This window comes from Schistocerca americana, chromosome 6 (assembly GCF_021461395.2).
Source record: "Schistocerca americana isolate TAMUIC-IGC-003095 chromosome 6, iqSchAmer2.1, whole genome shotgun sequence".
Classification (NCBI taxonomy): domain Eukaryota; kingdom Metazoa; phylum Arthropoda; class Insecta; order Orthoptera; family Acrididae; genus Schistocerca; species Schistocerca americana.
Window position 1 is genome coordinate 568,895,208 of NC_060124.1, and position 21,948 is coordinate 568,917,155.

Below are 21,948 nucleotides of genomic sequence, written 5' to 3' on the forward strand. Positions count from 1 at the left end.
TTGGGTGCATAGATCCTGAGAAATGAGTATCCAGAACAACCACCTCTGGCCGTAATTACGGCCTTGATACGTTGGACATTGACTCAGACAGAGCTTGGATGCCGTGTACAGGTACAGGTGCCCATGCAGCTTCAAAAAGATACCACAGTTCATCAAGAGTAGTGACTGGCGTATTGTGACGAGCCAGTTGCTCGGCCACCATTGACCAGACGTTTTCAATTGGTGAGAGATCTGGAGAATGTGCTGACCGAGGCGTGTAACCAATGGCACCCCACACCATCCCACCCGGTGATGCGCCAGTATGGCGATGGCGAATATACGCTTCCAATGTGCGTCCACCACGATGTCGCCAAACACGGATGCGACCATCATAATGCTGTAAACAGAACCTGGATGCATCCGAAAAAATTACGTTTTGCTATTCGCGCACCCATGTTCGTCGTTGAGTACACCATCGCAGGCGCTCCTGTATGTGATGCAGCGTCAAGGGTAACCGCAGCCACGGTGTCCGAGCTGATAGTCCATGCTGCTGCAAACTTAGTCGAACTGTTCGTGCATACGGTTGTTGTCTTGCAAACGTCCCCATCTACTGACTCAGGGATCGAGACGTGGCTGCACGATCCGTTACAGCCATGCAGATAAGATGCCTGTCATGTCTACTGCTAGTGATACGAGCCCGTTGGGATCCAGCACGGCGTTCCGTAATACCTTCCTGAACCCACCGATTCCATATTCTGCTAACAGTCATTGGATCTCGACCAACGCGAGCAGCAATGTCGCGATACCATAAGCCGCAATCGCGATAGGCTACAATCCGACGTTTATCAAAGTCGGCAACGTGATGGTACGCATTTCTCCTCCTTACACGAGGCACCACAACAACGTTTCACCAGGCAACGCCGGCCAACTGCTGTTTGTGTATGAGAAATCGTTTGGAAACTTTCTTCATGTGAGCACGTTGTAGGTGTCGCCACGGGCGCAAAGATTGTGTGAATGCTCTGAAAAGCTAATCATTTGCACATCACAGCATCTTGTTCCTGTCGGTTAAATTTCGCGTCTGTAGCACGTCACCTTCGTGATGTAGCAATTTTAATGGCCAGTAGTGTATGTTATTTGACTTTATCTATCTCTTCCGTATCTTTCGCATACCAGAGTAATGTAATTTCTATAAACCTCCCTGGTATCCATGAGAGTACAGGTGCCAGTTAGAAACCCTCGCACATTCAGCCAGTCGTGAAGCTGTACCCTGCGCCCTCTCGGGTCACGCAGAGCAAGGTTCACGGTGCCCCGGCGCCGGCGGCACCGCCGGGCGGTCTGCAGTCGCCGAGCCCCGCCCACTGCCCTGCGCGCCACATTTCCATCTAACGCGCGCATTTGTCTCGGCCGCGCGCGGTCCGGCGGCCCGTGTTCAACAAGGGACGTGACGCGGCGGAATGGCCCCCCAGGCTCGCTCGCCGGCCGAATGGATGGGACGCATTTCCCGTCCCCGGGCCGCCACCGTCCCCGCTAGCCCACTCAACAGCAGCGCCGGGAATGATTCAAAAGGCAGCGGCGAGGGCCCGCCGAGCCAGCCGCTGCCGCTCTCCGACACGTGACGCTGCTGCTGCTACTGCCCAACTGCCCGACTCGCAATTTTCTCACACGGCGTGCTGGAAGCTCTGGGTTAAGTCTGTCACGTAGATGCAGTAAATCTTGACTTCCGAAAGAAACATTTGATTCAGTACCACCAGATTAAAACTGTGCCGGACCGAGACTCGAACTCGGGACCTTTGCCTTTCGCGGGCAAGTGCTCTACCAACTGAGCTACCCAAGCACGGCTCACGCCCCGTACTCACAGCTTTATTTCTGCCTGTACCTCGCCTCCTACCTTCCAAAGCACTTGCCCGCGAAAGATAAAGGTCCCTAGTTCGAGTCTCGTTCCGGCACACAGTTTTAATCTGCCAGGAAATTTCATATCAGCGCACACTCCGCTGCAGAGTGAAAATCTCATTCTGGAAACATCCCCTAGGCTGTGGCTACGCCATGACTTCGCAATATCCTTTCTTTCAGGAGTGCTAGTTCTGCAAGGTTCGGAGGAGAGCGTCTGTAAAGCTTGGAATGTAGGAGGCGAGGTACTGGCAGAAATAAAGCTGTGAGGGCGGGGTGTGAGTCGTGCTTGGGTAGCTCAGTTGGTCAGTCGGCTCTCAGCCGTGGCAGCGTGCGGACGGCCTCGCGCGCCGGCCAGTGCTCCGCTGCAGGCGTCGTTTACCAGCGCGTCGTAGCTTTAAGGCTTGTGTCCGTCCACCGTGAACAACATGTCGAGCGCTTACCGCCGTGCGACCCTTAAAGTTTCCTTCCCAGCGGAACATGCGCGACCTCGTGCACATGAAGTTGAAACGTTCCTACGTGAAGAAGTTCGTTTAGATCCTAGCCACGTCCTCAGAATCCATTTTTCGATCACGACTAGTGTCGCTCATATTAAAATGACAAACACCGAGGTGTGTGAAGATGTTATTCGTCGCCATGCCAATGGAAAAAATGGGTCAAATGGCTCTGAGCACTATGGGACTCAACATCTTAGGTCATAAGTCCCCTAGAACTTAGAACTACTTAAACCTAACTAACCTAAGGACATCACACACACCCATGCCCGAGGCAGGATTCGAACCTGCGACCGTAGCAGTCCCGCGGTTCCGGACTGCAGCGCCAGAACCGCTAGACCACCGCGGCCGGCTATGCCAATGGACTTAAGTTCAAATACTCTTTTGTCACGTCGGAACTGTAACACTTGAACTCGCAGAGTACGGTCAACGCACGATTAGGGTGTTTGAACTACCGTTTGAAGTGCCGAAGGGCGAAGTTGTCTCTGCGTTACAACCATACGGTAACGTCATCGGTTACGTAGAGGAAAAATGGCAAACCTTCAGGACCTACCATGTCCTTAATGCTGTGCGTGTAACCTCCCCACCGCAATTTTTTTTATAAGAAAATATAGCAATACTTAATAGAAATGGGAGCCAAGTGTAACCTCCCCACAAAATTTTTAAAGAAAAAGACGATACTAATTAGAAATGCTGATGGACATGACTCTATGCGTAACCTGCCCACAATGAAATGTACTGACAATGGCAACAAAAATGTGAAATACGCAATCTGACTCGAATGTAAATCCTTCAAAAAAAATTAAAGTCCATTCAGTGATAAGAAAATTCAATTAAACCGAAATATCGGTCTTTGGCCCTGTGTAAAAACAATCAGAATTAAAGTCTTACCTCAGAATAAATGGATGTCACATATCTGCTCTTGTTGTTGTGCACCACTTGGAGGAACTACATTGCAAATAATAATATTCTCCTTTTTTTTGTAATTCTAGTGAAATTTTTCTTCAAAAGGAAGTGGAATGAAATGGGAAGTGCAACGAGATCTTTAGTTCAAAAAAAAATTAAACTTTTGACAAAATGCTTTTGGAATAAAAAATTATTATTGGGAGACTTGTTGGAGAATAATTACAATAAATAAAATTTTTCATTATCTAATGATTATATTAATTAACAGTATACCTTATTCCTCATCTTGACCATTGTTGCCGACCGCCTACATCACACAACCGCACTGGGCTGCTACTACTGACCGACCGCTCTGCATGACGACTACAGACTGAGTACTGCTCTCAACTAGACAGAGCTACAGACTCGCAACGACTGACTGACTGCTACTCTGCATAGCGACAACTAACTCGCAAAGACTACTACTGACTGAGAACCGCTCGCAACACTCGCGCGGTCAAGCGCATACTCTCTGGTCACAGATGCTACAATGCCTCGCCATCGCTGCTGCGTTACATACGTGTTTCATAACCCTCCACTCGGGGGGCAAAAATTTGGCAGCGATGGTGAGTCATTTGGACTTGCCAAGCGCGGCAAAATTTTTCTTTAATTAACAAAATCCTACGACTTACAGAATATTTAAATGTTGTGCACACGCACTAAGTACAAAATATATCAGACAAGGACAAAATGTGAATACTAAACATAGTAGCAAATCAGAAAAAAGTATATACAAACTTTTTGACAGATAAAGTGCACAGGCACTGAAAAAATTCTTTAGCATATGCAGAACAAATAAACAGACTGGCAAGAATAATTAGATGTAATACATAAAGTAAATGTTGTGCACACGCACTAAGTACAAAATATATCAGACAAAGACAAAATGTGAGTACAAAACATAGTAGCAAATCAGAAAAGTATATACAAATTATTTGACAGATAACAAAGTGCACAGGCACTGAAAAAATTCTTTAGCATATTCAGAACAAATAAACAGACTGGCAAAAATATTATGTTGACAAGTGTACATGTACTGAAAAATGTCTTTAGCATTTTCACAACAAATAAACATAATGGCAAAAAAAAAAAATTCATGTCCAAAGTGCACATGCACTGAAAAATGTCTTTAGTATTTTCACAACAAATAAACATAATGGCAAAAAAAAAATTCATGTCCAAAGTGCACATGCACTGAAAAATGTCTTTAGTATTTTCACAACAAATAAACATAATGGCAAACATCATGTCGACCAGTGACATAAGTGTACTCACATTGGAGTTTAGCGAATCGAAAAATGTATAACCTATGAACATAAATGATGTTACCAAAAAAATTTTTTCTTTATGTGACAAGAATCAGGATAGGAAAGGGAAGGATTGCATCATGGTTGTAGCACTTTAGATTGCACACAGCTGCTCTGAAAGTCCATATCTTTCCACAGTAGTACAACACCAAGTGACACAACTTGAAGTTCTTTTCCCATCAGAATTTATCAGTGTAGCCAAGACACTGAACTGTCGTAGTAATGTTCCATGTTTTCATTTTGGCAGTACATTAGGTACACCAAACAGTGGGACCATAATAATGTCTTCATCGCTCATGGTGGTGGACAGCATGTCGTGTCAACACCACACTCTTACAAGGCACACCAACGTAGAATTAGTGCAAAACCAAATATAGTGCTCCATGATCACTGGGATAAACAGGACAAATGGACATTGCAGTAATTCAGGGTAGTCAGCTTATGAGGTGAAGGACATCAAGTCACATAATATTGACAATTACAGTCTTCATTGATAGTTCGTGGCATTCATAGAACAGTTATTGAACATTTCTGTACCAAGTATGTAGTATTACAGAAAAATGTTCATTAATTGTTTTACATAGAATCAGTAGCCTTCTTTTCCTGGTTACAAAATATTATGAAATAATCGCATTCTTTTCAGTTACAGAGTATAATCAAGAATCATTAACCTTCTCCTAATTACAGTTAATTAATCATTTGTCTTTAATTAATCATTTGTCTAATTACAGTTAATTAATCATTTGTATAATTACAGTTAATTAATCATTTGTCGTTAATTAATCATTTGTCTAATTACAGTTAATTAATCATATGTCGTTAATTAATCATTTGTCTAATTACAGTTAATTAATTAATCATTTGTCATTTCAATATACTAAGAATTATTAGCCTTAATTAATTACAAAGCATTATTAAACAGTACCATAGTTAATTAATTATGTGTCATTCCAATCTATTAAGAATCATTAGTCTTTTCCTAATTACAAAGCATTATGAAACAGTCACATTCATTTCCAACAACAAAGTATCAACATTGGAAACAAGAGCTAATCAATGGCATAATTAATAACAATTCGTGGAGTGACATTAATTATTGGCACTCAGTGGCCAGCAAGTATTGAATAAAATCATCATTCAGTATTATTCAGATTATTACAAAGTCATTATTAAAAATCAGTTAATTACAGTCAAATCATTAGTAATCACAGGCATTACACTAAACAGTGGCAGTTATTAGCTAGTGACAAAGCATTATTTTGAATATAGTCTCATTAAGAGGTCATTACTCGAGTGACATGCTATTCAGAGTTGATCAGTATTATTCAGAATTATCATAAACTAGTGACATTATGTGGGACTGGTAATACATTTTTTTGGTAGCAATGCATTGCGTTGGGATCGATAATTAATTGCTGAGGCATAATACTTTTTTGCTTTTGACCTATTGCTGCAAATGAGGATAGGTAACGTCATTCGTCATGAGTCAGCTGTAGCAAGATTATGTAACAAGGCAGTACATGTGATCACATTTATAAATGATAAACACAAATGGGTAAAAAATATAAAAATGCAAGTACTAGAACAGGTATAATAAGTAACAGGTTTAGTAAGTGTCATGAAAAACTTCTCCTGGAAAAAATACAAAAACGGATTATTGACCTGAAAGTAGAAACGCACACTATGCTGAAAAGTAGTGAACTTCGAATTAACAAGTAGTGAAATGTGTATAAAATGTGTTCCATAGCTGTCCTTTCCAAAACTTTCCGTCATCCTACTATGCAATGTAACACCTGCTGTCAAAGCAAACCGCAACAAATACTTAAATAACTACGTGGCATAAAGAAAAAAAAAACTTCATTATCCATATCATCATAACTTCACCATTATCATCACCTGTAAAGAAAAACTTCATTATTCATAATACCATATCCTTCGTCATTATTCATCAGTATTCACTATCATCTGCAAAAAATCACTTCATTACTCATTACATAACTATTCCTTATCTCTAGCATATTTCATCACTAAAACTAAGATGTGTAGTTCTCTCTGACAGCCTGCATCAATCACCTTGTATTCTGAAAGAAAAAATTAGTTAAGACTGCTATTCTGTGATGAGTATAGTATAGTCTTGTTAATGCTTGTTAATCCTGATCCCTTTACTCTTCCTCATAAAGTTATTGCATCTCCTTTCGTTTATTCCGTAGGTGAAATTCCCATTTATGTTAAATTTATTTCTTAGAATCATCATTCCTTTCTGAAATTGATGAACAAAGATTAATGTCTTGCATTTAAACCCTATACCCACTAAATAATGACTGGTTTATGGTGACACAATTAACCATACAGCATAACATGACAGAAAACGTAATATGTCCAAGACATTGACAGTGTTCGGATGCGAAAAAATGTACACAGAATAATATAATGCAGTAGCAAAAAAAATGTGAAACAGTCACGATGTTGAGATGTCATAAGGCAAAAAAAAAATGTCAAAGTCGACTGGTGTGTGTTATATCTTAACTATTTCATAGTGCATACAAACAAAACTGGAGTACAGTCATATACACAAAAAATGGAAAATGTGCACGGTCTGATGTGTAACGACAAGAAAAGCGACCTGCTAACCTTACCTTGCCGGGCACTTGCCAAGAAAAAAAATACGATAATCATCAATAAGTAGTCACATAAATATAATTGCAGAAATAGTCGTAAATGTGTAAATTCATCTGGAAAAATATGCACGGTCTGATGTGTAACGACAAGAAAAGCGACCTGCTAACCTTACCTTGCCGGGCACTTGCCAAGAAAAAAAAAATACGATAATCATCAATAATTAGTCACGTGAATTAATTGCATTAGTAAATGGCATCATAGTGTGTTGAATCATACAGTGGTTTCACTCAATAAACGGTTTAATGTTTGAGATATGGTGATTGCCTTTCGATTTTCTGGTTCTCAAAGTTTCGACGTGTACAACATTGGGGTGAGGGATACTGCGAATCCGATACGGACCTGCGTATAGAAGTTCAAATTTACTGCACTTACCTTTTAATTTGCTGGATAAATAGTGTGTACGTACTAGTATCTTCTGTCCAACGTGAAAGTCGCGGCGTGTACTAACCTGTTTTTGCTGTCTTCTCCGGCGCTCTGCGGCACGTTTGATGTTGTTCAGCGCAATGTTAATTATTTCGTGGTGTCGTAGGCGACGACTTTTGGGTAGTTTTACTAATTCTTTAATTTTGTTTGGTGGTTCAACGTTTTTTAGTATAACAGACGGAGATAGCATAGTGGATTCATTTGGAATGGAATTAATTACATCTTGGAATGAGAGTATGTATGTATCCCAATCAATATGTCTTTTGTGGCAGTATATTCGGCACAGCTTACCAATTTCCTTCATTAATCTTTCACAAGGGTTCGAAGAAGCGTGGTACTTGGATATATAGATCGGAGAAATGTTTCTGGCTCGTAACATGCGTGTCCATACGCTACTACGAAATTGAGATCCATTATCAGAAATTACTTTCATTACATGCCCTACATGAGATAGAAAATGTTTTACAAATGCTTTAGAAACAGTTTTAGCAGTAGCTTTGCGTAATGGAGTGAAAGTAACAAATTTTGATGTGAGCTCAACAGCGACAAAGATGTAGCAAAAACCTCTGTTAGTTCTGGGAATCGGACCAAAAATATCTACAGCGGCCATGTGTCTTAATTTAACAGGTATAATGGGATATAACGGAGGAATATGTGAAGTGGTGTCTGATTTAGCTTTCTGGCAAATTTTACAAGACGCTAAAACTCGTCGTATACGTTTTTCCATGTTGGTAAAATAACAGTTCTGTCTCAGTATAAGAAAACATTTTCGTGCTCCGTAATGTGCGTAACTTAAATGAGTGTACCAAATTAGTTTGTTAACCAGTTCGTCAGGAATGCATAATAACCAAATGTTGCTGTCAGGATGAGAGCGACGAAACAGAATGTCATTGCGTACAGTGTAGTGGTTCCTAATCGTAACATTTTTCCTATCTTGCCAAAGGTGTTTAATTTCTTTCCACACATTGTCCTTATTTTGTTCTTGTGCTATGTCCTGTAATGACGATGAAATAAAATTTTCAAATGCAACCTGCTGAATGTACATGACACTGAAATTTGCTTTGCAGAAGTTGGTTGCTACGTCTTGCTGATTGTTACTGAGAGAACGCGATAGTGCGTCTGCTATAACATTTTGCGTACCGGGAATGTGAACTATTGTAAAATTAAATTCCTGTAAATATAGTTTCCATCTACTTAATCTGTCGTGAGTAAATTTAGCTGAAAGCAAAAATTGTATAGCTCTATGGTCTGTGTAAACGGTGGTATGTCTGCCATAAAGAAAGTGCCGAAATCTCGTAAAAGCCCATACAACACATAATGTTTCCAGTTCTGTAACGGAATAATTTCGTTCAGCAGGTGACAAAATGCGACTTGCAAATGCGATGTTTTTAATTACTGTAGAACCATCTTCTTCAATTTCCTGAAAAATATGTACACCTAAAGCGGTGTTAGAGCTGTCAGTGGCAATGGAAAAATTTCTGGTGAGATCTGGGTGCGATAAAAGTAGAGCATTCAATAAAGCATGTTTCAAATAACATTCTCGTGAACAAAATTCTGCGTGTCAAAAGTAATGTTTGCGTTACTGTAGTATGCAATCTGTGCTGTATCTGGTTAAATTCTATCGTTCGTCCTGTTATTTACGGGAGGATGCTGTGGCATATCCACTATATGAACTGTTCTGTTATTTCTTACTGACGTGTTACGCTATGGATGACACCTATTGTCTGTTCCATTCATGATTATTTGTTGTTGCTGATGTTGTTGCTGCTCATAAGATCGACTGTTATTAAATGTACGCTGAAAATTGTGCTCATCATTCTTTTTACGTCTGTCCTAATAATCATTCCTATACGGTGTATTGCGATAGGAATTGAAATAGAGTGTTGTCTGTACGTAGTTATTTCTTTGCTGCCATGCGTTACTATTTGTTGGAGCTGAGACTATACATGCACGCGGCGAAACATTAAAGCCTGGTTGACCTTGTAGACTGCATTGTTGGTTACGTATGCTAAGCGGCTTACTTTCATGCTGTTGTGGTGGAAAACGTCTATTGTTACCAAAAAATGCGTTTGCTGTTAATTTTACACATACTGATGATTACGATTTTTATCTGTAATTAAAATTACGGCGGTAGTTGTCATTACGGGAGTGCCTACTGAAAATTGTCACATTCGGTAAAAGTTTGTCACATCGGATATTCATTACATGTTTCTTAATACTACAAAGAGCAATAGTTAAAGAGCAGTTTGGATAGATATAAAGGATAGTAGAAGAGAAGGCAGCAGTGCAGAAAACTAAAGATGAAACAGCACTACTACAGCTCGGGGCCCTATGCTCGCTACGGCACATATTCATTAAAGCGTAATGAATCCCCTGAGGTCGATTACGCACTGCAACTAAATTTTAGCTTTTGCGTTACAGGCAATAGCGGTAAAATTTCAAAGGCAAATTGTTGTATCCGTGCTAATTCAAATTTCTTCATTACAGGCAATGCTGTTGTAAATACAAAAATAAATTGTCGCATCTGGTTCAAAGCTAGCTTTTGCATTACAGGCAATAGCGGTGAATGTACAAAGATAAATTGTCGTATACAGTGCAAATCGTGTACCTGTACGCTGTCATTATTAAATTCCTTACATTTTCTTACAAATGCAAATTGCTCGAAATCTACGTTCTCGTCACTCAGTTTGATAACACGTTCAGGTTTGTGTGAAAGTCTGTTTGTCTGTGTGATTTCGGATTTCAAGTTGCGTAGCTTTTCAGATTTTAAGTCGCGTGGCTTTTCGGATTTTAAGTCGCGTAGTTGCTGTAAATTGTTCACATTATACACGCTGCGTAAGTCTGACACATGCTCGCAACGTGGCGGGTTCTGTGACGTATTGGTGACTGAAATAATTGTTAATTCTGTTGCTTTAATATTTTCGCCAATTTGGTTGATCTGTCGTGCTAATTTCTCGTCAACTTCCATATTCGGAGTGTGTGAAACTTCCACTGACTCTAAATTAACTTCGTCGCGAATCTGTACTGCGTTTTTAGGGCATTCTTCAGTGACTGCATTAATTTCGTGTATCAATGTTGCGTTTGCCGAACATTGTTCGGTGACTGCAATAATCTCTTCTTTATGTGATTCTGTTGTGTCTACACGTGTGCTACTTAATTCTTGTGCAACAGTGCCAACTTCTTCATTACTGTTATTATCACAAGTCTTATTATCCACATGTAATTGTACTTTATTGTCCTGACATTGCACGGTAACATCTGTAATCTGTTCACTAACTTGTTTCTTCTGTTCATTAACGTTGTCGTGTTTTTTGTTCCGCTGTTTCCATTCTATAAATTCTTTGTGCTGCTCATCAAGTTTTTCATGAAGTTGTTTATACTGTTCATTAAGTTGTTTGAAACCATCATCCATTATTTCCTTCCGCTGTTTATACTGTTCAACAATTTGTAGCAATATTGCCGTAATTTGACCCAATGTAACATTATCTACTCCATTCTCTGTACCGTTTGACGGTGTATTTGGAAGTGTCGCGTTTTGCGTGACCATTTGGTCATTCTGTAATTTACAGAAAGGTTTATCAGTCGTATGTACACTGTCAGACACTATTTCGGAATTAAATAGATCCGTCGTACTTTCAGAACACTGTCCATTTACATTAGACAAATTTGTCTGTTCATTACTTGGATTTTCTAAATCGGGTGTGCTAAGCTCGGCAGCGCTCATTACAATAGAGCGTTCTGCGTCATCAATTGTCGTCAAATTAACAGACGAGACAATTGAGTTCGTTTGTTCATTATCAAGGTAAAAATCATCACTAGTGGTTGGAATACACTGATTGTTAGTGAACGCAGGATTGTCATCATTACACTGCGTGTCACATGTCCTATCGGTAAAGTTGTTTGAGTCGGTAATTTCATTCATAATATCTCGCGATACACTATTCACAGTCTTTCGCGGCATTTTTACAAAAGTCAAAATTTTTCACAAAATAAATCACCACAATGCAAAAGCAACACACAAATACAACAGAGCAACAAATTGCCGTTGACCTGTAGAAAGAAAGTCACAATATTATTAAAAGCGTTGCGCCAAATCCTAATTGTATCTAAGCAAACAAGAGCAGATATCTGACTGTCGCTCAAAAGACTCTCAACGAAATACGATCCTGGACTGGGTGTCGCCAAGTGTAACCTCCCCACCGCAATTTTTTTTATAAGAAAATATAGCAATACTTAATAGAAATGGGAGCCAAGTGTAACCTCCCCACAAAATTTTTAAAGAAAAAGACGATACTAATTAGAAATGCTGATGGACATGACTCTATGCGTAACCTGCCCACAATGAAATGTACTGACAATGGCAACAAAAATGTGAAATACGCAATCTGACTCGAATGTAAATCCTTCAAAAAAATTTAAAGTCCATTCAGTGATAAGAAAATTCAATTAAACCGAAATATCGGTCTTTGGCCCTGTGTAAAAACAATCAGAATTAAAGTCTTACCTCAGAATAAATGGATGTCACATATCTGCTCTTGTTGTTGTGCACCACTTGGAGGAACTACATTGCAAATAATAATATTCTCCTTTTTTTTGTAATTCTAGTGAAATTTTTCTTCAAAAGGAAGTGGAATGAAATGGGAAGTGCAACGAGATCTTTAGTTCAAAAAAAAATTAAACTTTTGACAAAATGCTTTTGGAATAAAAAATTATTATTGGGAGACTTGTTGGAGAATAATTACAATAAATAAAATTTTTCATTATCTAATGATTATATTAATTAACAGTATACCTTATTCCTCATCTTGACCATTGTTGCCGACCGCCTACATCACACAACCGCACTGGGCTGCTACTACTGACCGACCGCTCTGCATGACGACTACAGACTGAGTACTGCTCTCAACTAGACAGAGCTACAGACTCGCAACGACTGACTGACTGCTACTCTGCATAGCGACAACTAACTCGCAAAGACTACTACTGACTGAGAACCGCTCGCAACACTCGCGCGGTCAAGCGCATACTCTCTGGTCACAGATGCTACAATGCCTCGCCATCGCTGCTGCGTTACATACGTGTTTCATGCGTCAGGTCAAAATTGAATTGAAAAAACATATACCATCATACCTGACAATTGGCGGGGTGCGAGCCATTGTCATGTACGACGGCCAACCCCGAACATGTGCGGGTTGTGGATAAGAAGGCCACGTCGGATCCGCCTGCGTGCGACGCCGTCTGATCTAGACGCCGGTCGGCGAGGAAGCGTCCCCAGCGGTGATCACTCAGATCCCTGTCACATATGCCAAGGTTGCCCGGGAAGGTAGCACCTCTACACAGGGTCTACCTGCTCCGCTGATGTCGTCTGATCAGGTAGATGCAACCGCTACTGAGATTCCTTCTGAGGTGCCACAGACGCCAGACCTGCCGAATCATCGTAGCACTGTGACTGAAAATGCTACTGAGATGGACGTTGATCCAGGAGTGGTACCTACTTCTGCTTTCCTTCAGAATGGTCTGGAGTCAGACGAAAGCCACCCGCAATCCGACTCTGAACGACCTGTTCGAAAACAAGGGTCGACACGAAGGGGAAAGAAACGTAGCCGTACACCCCCTGATGAATCCATTCTACGGATGGATACCATGGATGCAGACCCGAAGATGGACGACAAACCGCTCTTTGATGACCAAAAGTCTGAGGCGAATGACCCGCCACAGGCGACCACTGGCAACGAACACCCTTCCTTACTTGCGCCGTCGCCCCCACAGGTCGACGTTCAAGAGAGTCTATCCGCTGAGCCGAAAACTATGTCTCCTCTCCACATGGATGATGTGCACAGCCGATGCCCTACCGCAGTATCAGTCTCCTGGGCAGACGACGTGGAGATCGAAGGGACTGGGAAGGACGGTGCTGATGATGGGGCGCCCTCATCGGTTGCGCCCGCTACCGCAAACTCTCCACAATAGCAGCCTCTTCGGCGGACCGGCAAGATCGACGACCTCTCGCTCCTGAAGAAGGAGCCCCACCTGTGCCTGTGGAACTCCAACACCAGCATTATCGTGTTGCAACGACTAACCTCGCGACCATTCGTGCGTCCCACAAACTAGCGCTGCTTCGCGATATCATTTATGATGCGGACATAGATATTGCACTTTTTCAGGAAGTGCATGTCGCCGATTTTTCACCACCACATGGCTTCACGGCGCATCGTTCTCCCGCTTAGGACACCGGTAGTGGTGTTGCCATCATCTTACGAGAAGGTCTTCCTGCCGAAGATGTCCTATACCTACCCAACGGCAGAGGTATGGCCCTTACTCTCTTTGGTGTACGCATCGTCAACATTTACGCGCCGTCGGCTACAGCTACCGTCGTGAACGCAATGCCTTCTTCGTGAATGAAGTTACACCCCTTTTTATGGGACCACACGATGACTGGGTCATGTGTGGAGACTTCAACTGCACCCAGCGACCTCAGGATCAATTGCCGCGTCACTCACCATGCGCAGCTCTGGAAACAGTCGCCACGCGGCTACAATTTGTCGGCACGTGGAGACATGTCCACGGTGATCTTTTGGGCTTTACGTACTACACTGCGCACTCCTCTAGCCGACTGGATCGCATCTACATCTCGCGATCCCTAATTCAACACACTCGACAGGCTGAAACCTGGCCTGTTGCTTTCTGAGATCATGAGGCTTACTTCTGTGACGTTGTTCTCACAAGACAGGCAGTATGGCACGGACGTGGTTTATGGAAACTGAACACGGCACTTCTTAATTCACCTGACTGTCCACTTCTAAAAGTCCAAGTGACGACTTGGATCACATGTAATAGACGCCGTCCCACGTATCCGTCTACCATATCCTGGTGGATCCAGTGTGCAAAACCTGCTCTTCGAAAAACTTTGATCCGGTATGGCAAAGATGTTGTCACCTGTAGGAAGAGCACTATGGACCTTTACCACAGGATCCTACGAGAATGCTACACGATACCAACCTCCCCTGAGCGCCATACAAGGATGAACCTTGCTAATGCCCAAATCTCCAATCTCATGCGAAGGCATTTGGAAGGAGCGATAGTACGATCTCGTACTGCTGATCGCATGCCTCATTAACATCCGTCGATGTACCACATCATCCAAGAACGCCAACATCGACGCCGAAAATTGATTCACGTCCTAACAGACCAAGAAGGGCGTCGCTACGTAACCCAATCTGCAATAGGGAATGTGCTTCACGCCCACTACCAGCAGCTCTACGCCGCAATTCCACATTCCCCAGAGTTGATCGAGGAAGTCTCACAGCTCAACTTCGGTGGTATTCCAGGAGATGCGGCGATTGACTTGATGTCAGAGGTGATTGATGATGAAGTCCGCGATGCGATCCGTGCAGGAACCATCAATCGCTCCCCAGGACCCGACGGTCTTCCCCTCGAATTTTATCGCACCTTCCGTAATTTGTTTGAGTCCACCTTCACCTCCATCTGTCGGGAACTCCGGAAGTAACTGTGCCGGACGCTTTCATGGAAGAATTATTATTTCTGTACATAAACCGCATGGTGGCAACAATAACAGTGATTATCGGCCCCTCACCCTCCTTAACAGTGATATGAAAATCTTCACTCGCCTTTTGGCGGCACGACTTAAAAACGTTGCCCAATATGTTGTGTCGCCAGACCAAGCATCTTTGGGAGGGGATAATAATATCTGCACGGCCTTATGCCGCTACAGGGTTATGATCGCCGTTTCCCAGGCACAACGCCTCTCTGGGGCACTTGCGTCAAGCTTTTGATAGGGTTGACCATTCGTTCCTTACGGCCGTTCTCCATCATATGGGTTTCCCAGTCGCCGTTATCGCGGTAGTGATGCGCCTTTTGCGGGGTGTCTCTTCCAGGATTATGTACAATGGCAGACTGACTCCTCCGATAAAAATAGGTCGATCCGTACGTCAAGGCTGCCCTCTATCAGCGATTTTGTACGCCTTTTCCTTGGAATCCTTGCTATGTGGACTCAGACAATGTATGGTAGGGTTGTCCATAGATCGCTACCGGTTCCGTTGCACGGCCTATGCTGACGATGTAGTCATCTGTTTACGTAATGCCGACGAGGTTCGAGCTGTTTTGACGTGGGTAGCGCTTATGGTGAGGCGTCGGGTAACTCTTTAAACGTACGTAAGTCACAAGTTATGTTCATTAGCACGGGACTTCCCGTGGAGTGCGTTACACCTCTCACCACCGTTGATACCATTCGCTGTTTGGGAATAGATTTTTCATCTGATCTCCGGCGTTCAGCCACCATCAACTGCCGACGCCTCCTGTTAATGATCAGAGCAGGTCTTATGGAACATCGCCTTCGATCCCTAGATATTCTCCAACGAGCTCGATATGTCAATATACATATCGCATCCCGAGTTTCCCATGTAGCACAAGTTCTACCTTTCCCGCTTACTGTGGCACGTCGCATGTTGGCAGCGATGGCATCTTTCGTCAGCTCTGGGCTGTTGTTCAAAGTTAACTATGCCATCCTTACTCTTCCCCGTGAACGAGGTAGGATAGGTCTGTTTCACGTGCCGGATAGAGCTCGCGCCCTATTTGTCAGCTCCCAGATGACGGTATGGACACGTTGCCCAACGAGCCTCACTGGTCTCCTCCTGTCGGCCTATACGCCGGTCTCACTGTCAGTCCCAGTGATGATATCGGATGTTCCAGCCCAGTTCCATTATATACAGTTGAACTCAGTTATCTACGCCTCACCTTACGAAGGCAGCTTTTACTCAAGACAAAGGCAGTATACAATGTCCTCCAATTCGGTCGTCCACCTAACCCGATTGAAGAAAAGTTCCCCCAGGTTGACTGGCGTCATGTATGGCGCGCGGTTTTCGCCTGTTACCTTGACACGAATGTTCTGTCTGGTACCTAACTGTCAGTGGTAAGCAAATCAACCAATTTCGCATTCATCGTATCCACCTCGCCCAATCACCCCTACGTTCCACGTGTGGCGTGCCAGACAATGATGAACATCGGTTTGTTTGCGGACCGGCGGCGGAGGTTTGGCACTTGATTCGTCGTATTGTGGCTTTTCTAACGCGGGACATTCCGGATCGGATTACTCCCCTTTCATTATTATTTCCGGAACGTGACTATTTTCCTCGGACAAAGACAAATGCCGTGAATGGGATTCGCGGACATGCCATTCACTACCTATTTGGACAAACTGTAGACTCTGTACTCGATTTTTGGACATACCTCAATGACCGTCAATATGTCGTTGTCCGCCACCGAAAATACAGACAATTTTTCTCGAACTTCCTTGGGAGTGCTTTCCACGACCCGCCTCGCATCTGGAATGTGTTAAGCCAAGAGAGAAGAAGGTTTCCTGTTGGAACCAATGAACATTTAGTTTAGATTAAGGTAGGTTTAGTCAGGAGCCAACGCCTGAAGTGGACCAGATTTTTTTGTTGTAGGATGAAAAGTGGCGGTGGCACATACTTTTTTAATTTTTATTTTTTTATTTTTTTGTAGTTCCATTTTATTAAGGGGTTTTCAAAAAGAAAACAAAAATGTTAAAAAAATAAAAAGAATAAAAAAATAAAAAGTGGTAATCGTGAAAAAAGAAAAAACAAAAAAAAGTTGGTAGCGCACTTGCCCGCGAAAGGCAAAGGTCCCGAGTTCGAGTCTCGGTCCGGCACATAGTTTTAATCTGCCAGGAAGTTTCATATCAGCGCACACTCCGCTGCAGAGTGGAAATCTCATTCTGGATCTATGCGTATTGTCTGAAGTACAGTTATGCAGAGTGCGTTCCATAAGTAGTGCGACCAATTTTGTTCCCACGCAGCAGTACACCACAGCGCATTGTAACCGGCTGGGCTAAGTGGAGGGCAGTGTTAGCTTCAAAATGCTCTTTGTCTCATTCGGCTGGGAGCTGCCGGAGAGTCAGGACGTGCGTTTCCGTCAACCCCGAACAATGGATCATTCTGTAGAGCAACGGTACGCTATCAGATTTGGCGTTAAACTTGGGAAGTCCGCCACCGAAACGTATCCATTACTTCAGCATGCCTTTGGGACTGATTGTTTGTCCAAATCACATGTTTTCCGATGGCACAAGTCGTTCAAAGAGGACCGAAAGGAGATCACCGACGAACCTCGCAGTGGACGGCCATCAACCGCACGACTCGACGAAAATGTGACGCGTGTGCGCGGTTGTTTGAACTCTGACAGACGGCTGAGCCATCAATTGATAGCTTAAACTCTAAACTTGTCAAAAGCAACCGTTTTCCGCATTGTGGCCGAAGATTTGAACATGAGAAAGGTGTGTGCCAAACTCGTCCCAAAAGTGTTGACCAACGAACACAAGCACATGCGAGTGTTTCCGGTGGCGACAAATATACGAAATGTATGAAAATGATCCATATTTCTTAAACTCAGTTCTAACTGGTGATGAGTCGTGGATTTTTCAGTACGACCCTGACACGAAAAGGTAGAGTTCAGAGTGGCACACCCCATCGTCGCCCCATCCCAAGAATGCACGCATGAACAAGTCCAGGATCAAAACCACGCTCATTGTCTTCTTTGACGTCAGAGGCATTGTCCACCACGAATTCTTACCTACCGGGACTACAGTGAACTCAGCTTTCTACTTGGTAGTGCTCAAGAAACTGAAAAGGAGGGGCTCACCCTGCCGAAGCGACATCAAAGTTCACCACTACAACGCGCGGAGTCACAGTGCCTTCATTGTCAACGACTTGCTGGCCAGGAGCAAGACCCTATCGGTTCCCCAGCCTCAGTACCGTCCTGAACTGGCTCCCGCTGACTTCTTTTTGTTTACTCGGTTAAAAGGAGTCATGAAAGGAAAACATTGGGACACAATTGAAAGCATCCAGGCGCGTGTTACATCAGCTCTAAAGGACATTCCGAAAAAGGCATTCCAGGATGCCTTCCACGCATGGAAACTGTTGTGACTTGGCGAGACAGCCAAGCCACTATGATGTAGCCGAAAGGCACTCGTTTAAGCTCACGCAGGCTGGCGTGAGGTCTGGAACAGTTAAAGGAGTTGAGTCTAGTAAAAAAACTACGTAGCTTCTGGAATTGGTGAACAACGGTCTGACGGTACATGCATCACAAGATAAATAGCAAATGATAATGGCGCCTTGCTAGGTTGTAGCAAATGACGTAGCTGAAGGCTATGCTAACTATCGTCTCGGCAAATGAGAGCGTAATTTGTCAGTGAACCATCGCTAGCAAAGTCGGCTGTACAACTGGGCCGAGTACTAGGAAGACTCTCTAGACCTGCCGTGTGGCGGCGCTCGGTCTGCAATCACTGATAGTGGCGACACGCGGGTCCGACGTATACTACCGGGCCGCGGCCGATTTAAAGGCTACCACCTAGCAAGTGTGGTGTCTGGCGGTGACACCACAGAAACACCGCCTCCAGAAGTGAATCACGCCAGAGGGTGCTATTTTGATAATTTTTGATTATTTGTACGAATATATTCAATAAATGATTTTTTTATGAATTTGGTCGCGTTACTTATGGAACGGACCTTGTATGTCTTGGATGGAGATGCATCGTCAGATGTAGAAGTAACTTTGAGTATGCCACAGAGAAGAGTGTTTTGACGCACTCATGTTGTATATTAATGACTTTGCACACAATATTATAACTTTAGACTTTTTGCGCATGATTCAATAATCTCTAATGAAGTGCTATCTGAAAGAGAAAAAAAAAACTCCTCCCGAACAGGCCATGAAGGCGCAACGGTACCGACCAGCCGCCATGTCATCCTCAGCCCACAGGCGTCACTGGAAGCAGAAATGAAAGGGCAGCGGAGACCGGAGCCGCAGCTTCTCAGTCAAGTAACTCCTCAGTTTGCCTCACAAGGGCTGGGTGCACCCCGCTTGCCAACAGCGCTCGGCAGACCGGATGGTCACCCATCCAAGTGCTAGTCCAGCCTGACAGCGCTTAACTTCAGTGATCCGACGGGAACCGGTGTTACCACTGCGGCAAGGCCGATGGCATCTCAAAGAAGCTACAGAAATATTCGCTCAAATCTTTGAAAGATATCAAAATGGTGCTAAGACTGGCAACTTGCTTTAAATGTTCATAAATGTAAAACTGTACACTTCACAAGACGAACAAAAACATAGTACCCGATGTCTGTAACATCAGTGAGTCACTGTTGGATTCGACGAACGTGCACAAATACTTGGGTGTAACACTTTGTAGGGATATGAAATAGAATGATCACATAGGCTGAGTCGTGGTAGACTTCGGTTAATTTGTAGAATTCTGGGCAAGTGCAGTCAGTATTCAAAGGAGATTGCTTGCAAATCTCTCGTGCTACCAGTTCTAGAATATTGCTCAAATGGGTTGGACCCGTACAGGGCATATTGAACTTATACAGAAAAGGGCAGCACGAAAGGTCACAGGTTTGTTTGATCTCTGGGAGAATATCACAGAGATACTAAAAGAACTGAAGTGGAACACTCTTGAAGACAGACGTAAACTATCACGAGAAATTCTATTAACGAAGTTTAAAAAACCGGCTTTGAATGATGACTCTAGAAATATACTACGATCGCCCACGTATTGCTCACGTAGCGATAATGAGGAAAAGATGGGAATAATTACTGCACACACCGAGGCACTCAAACAATCATTCTTTGCGCGCTCCGTGGGTGAATGAAATGGTTAAAATGGCTCTGAGCACTATGGGACTTAACATCTGAGGTCATCAGTCCCCTAGAACTTAGAACTACTTAAACCTAACTAACGTAAGGACATCACACACACATCCATGTCCAAGGCAGGAATCGAACCTGCGACCGTAGCGGTCGCGCGGTTCCAGACTGTAGCGTCTAGAACCGCTAGGCCACTCCGGCCGGCAGTAAATGAAATGGGAAGAAACACTAATAACTGGTACCATTGGACGTACCCTCTACCATGCACCTCACGGTGGTTTGTACAGTGTAGATATAGATGTAGATGAAGCGAGAGCACAGGGTTCACTGGCTCGGTTGAGTGGTATCTAAAACCCCTACAACTTCTTTGCACCATTGGTAATGTTGTGTGTAAGTGCTAAGAAAAAAGTTGGTGTTGGGTTTTATTCAGCGTTTAGTGGGTGTGAGTAGACATGTCTGTTTGCTGTCTGAAGACGGGAAGCTGTACAACATTACATCAATATTTACGTCATTTGCAGACTATTAATATTGCAAACATCTTTCTGGCGAAGGCGACCACATCTCAGACACATTGTGAATAACAATAACACTCAAAACTCAATAACCATTCAAAATTTATGACAATTAAAAAGTGAAGAATGACGACGTGTTTCGAAAATCCGTTTAGCTGTGTTAATGTGCATTAATTGCAGTTATTGTTTTCATGTCACTCTACACACATCTTCAGGTTTCTAATAGTTGTATGTCCACAGTGTAAACGGACAATTACGGAGTCCTGGCTTTCGCGAAGTTGTACACGATAGAGCCAAACCACACTGGTGGGCTTCATAACAAAATTCAATACACCCAAACGATGCTTGTCAAAATGCACAAAGCATGACTACTGAATGAGCCAGACCGGATGAGACACCGTTTTATACAGCTGGTTCCTTCCGTACTTATACGGTATCCTATGTAGTGTTACCTGGCCTGGCTCGTTCAGCAGTCATGGTTTGCACATTCTGACAAGCACTCAATTTTATTGTGACAACCAACCACTGTGGTTTGACTCTAAAAATGGATAACCTAGGGAAAGCTGCGACTCCGTAATTGTTCATCTGCATTATGGATATTCGACCACTATAAACCTTAAGATGCGTTTATACTGACAAGAAACCGGTAGTTGCAAATAAAGCACCTTCATACAATGTTCAATTTTTGGAATCACATAATCATTCTTGGCTTTTAAATTGTTATAATTATTATGATGATTTGAACGGTTACTAAATGTTGTTATTTTTATAATAATTGTAGCTATTACAAGTCTTATATTCTTAGACTGGGTTATAACTGGAAGTACATATGGCAAGAGCAAGGCATTAATGCTTATTTTCCCCTAGCCAGCTGATCAGGTGTTGTAGTGTGGATTTGTGGACGCAAAACGTTTAGTCTATACTGACAGGCATAGTCCTCTTAGTAGTGTAGTTACGACTAGCACAAAATATGGCGTTGTAAAGCTTGTGAAGCGCGTGTTTGGGAAGACTGTTCGACGGAGTGAAAAAAAATACTGATGTGTGTAC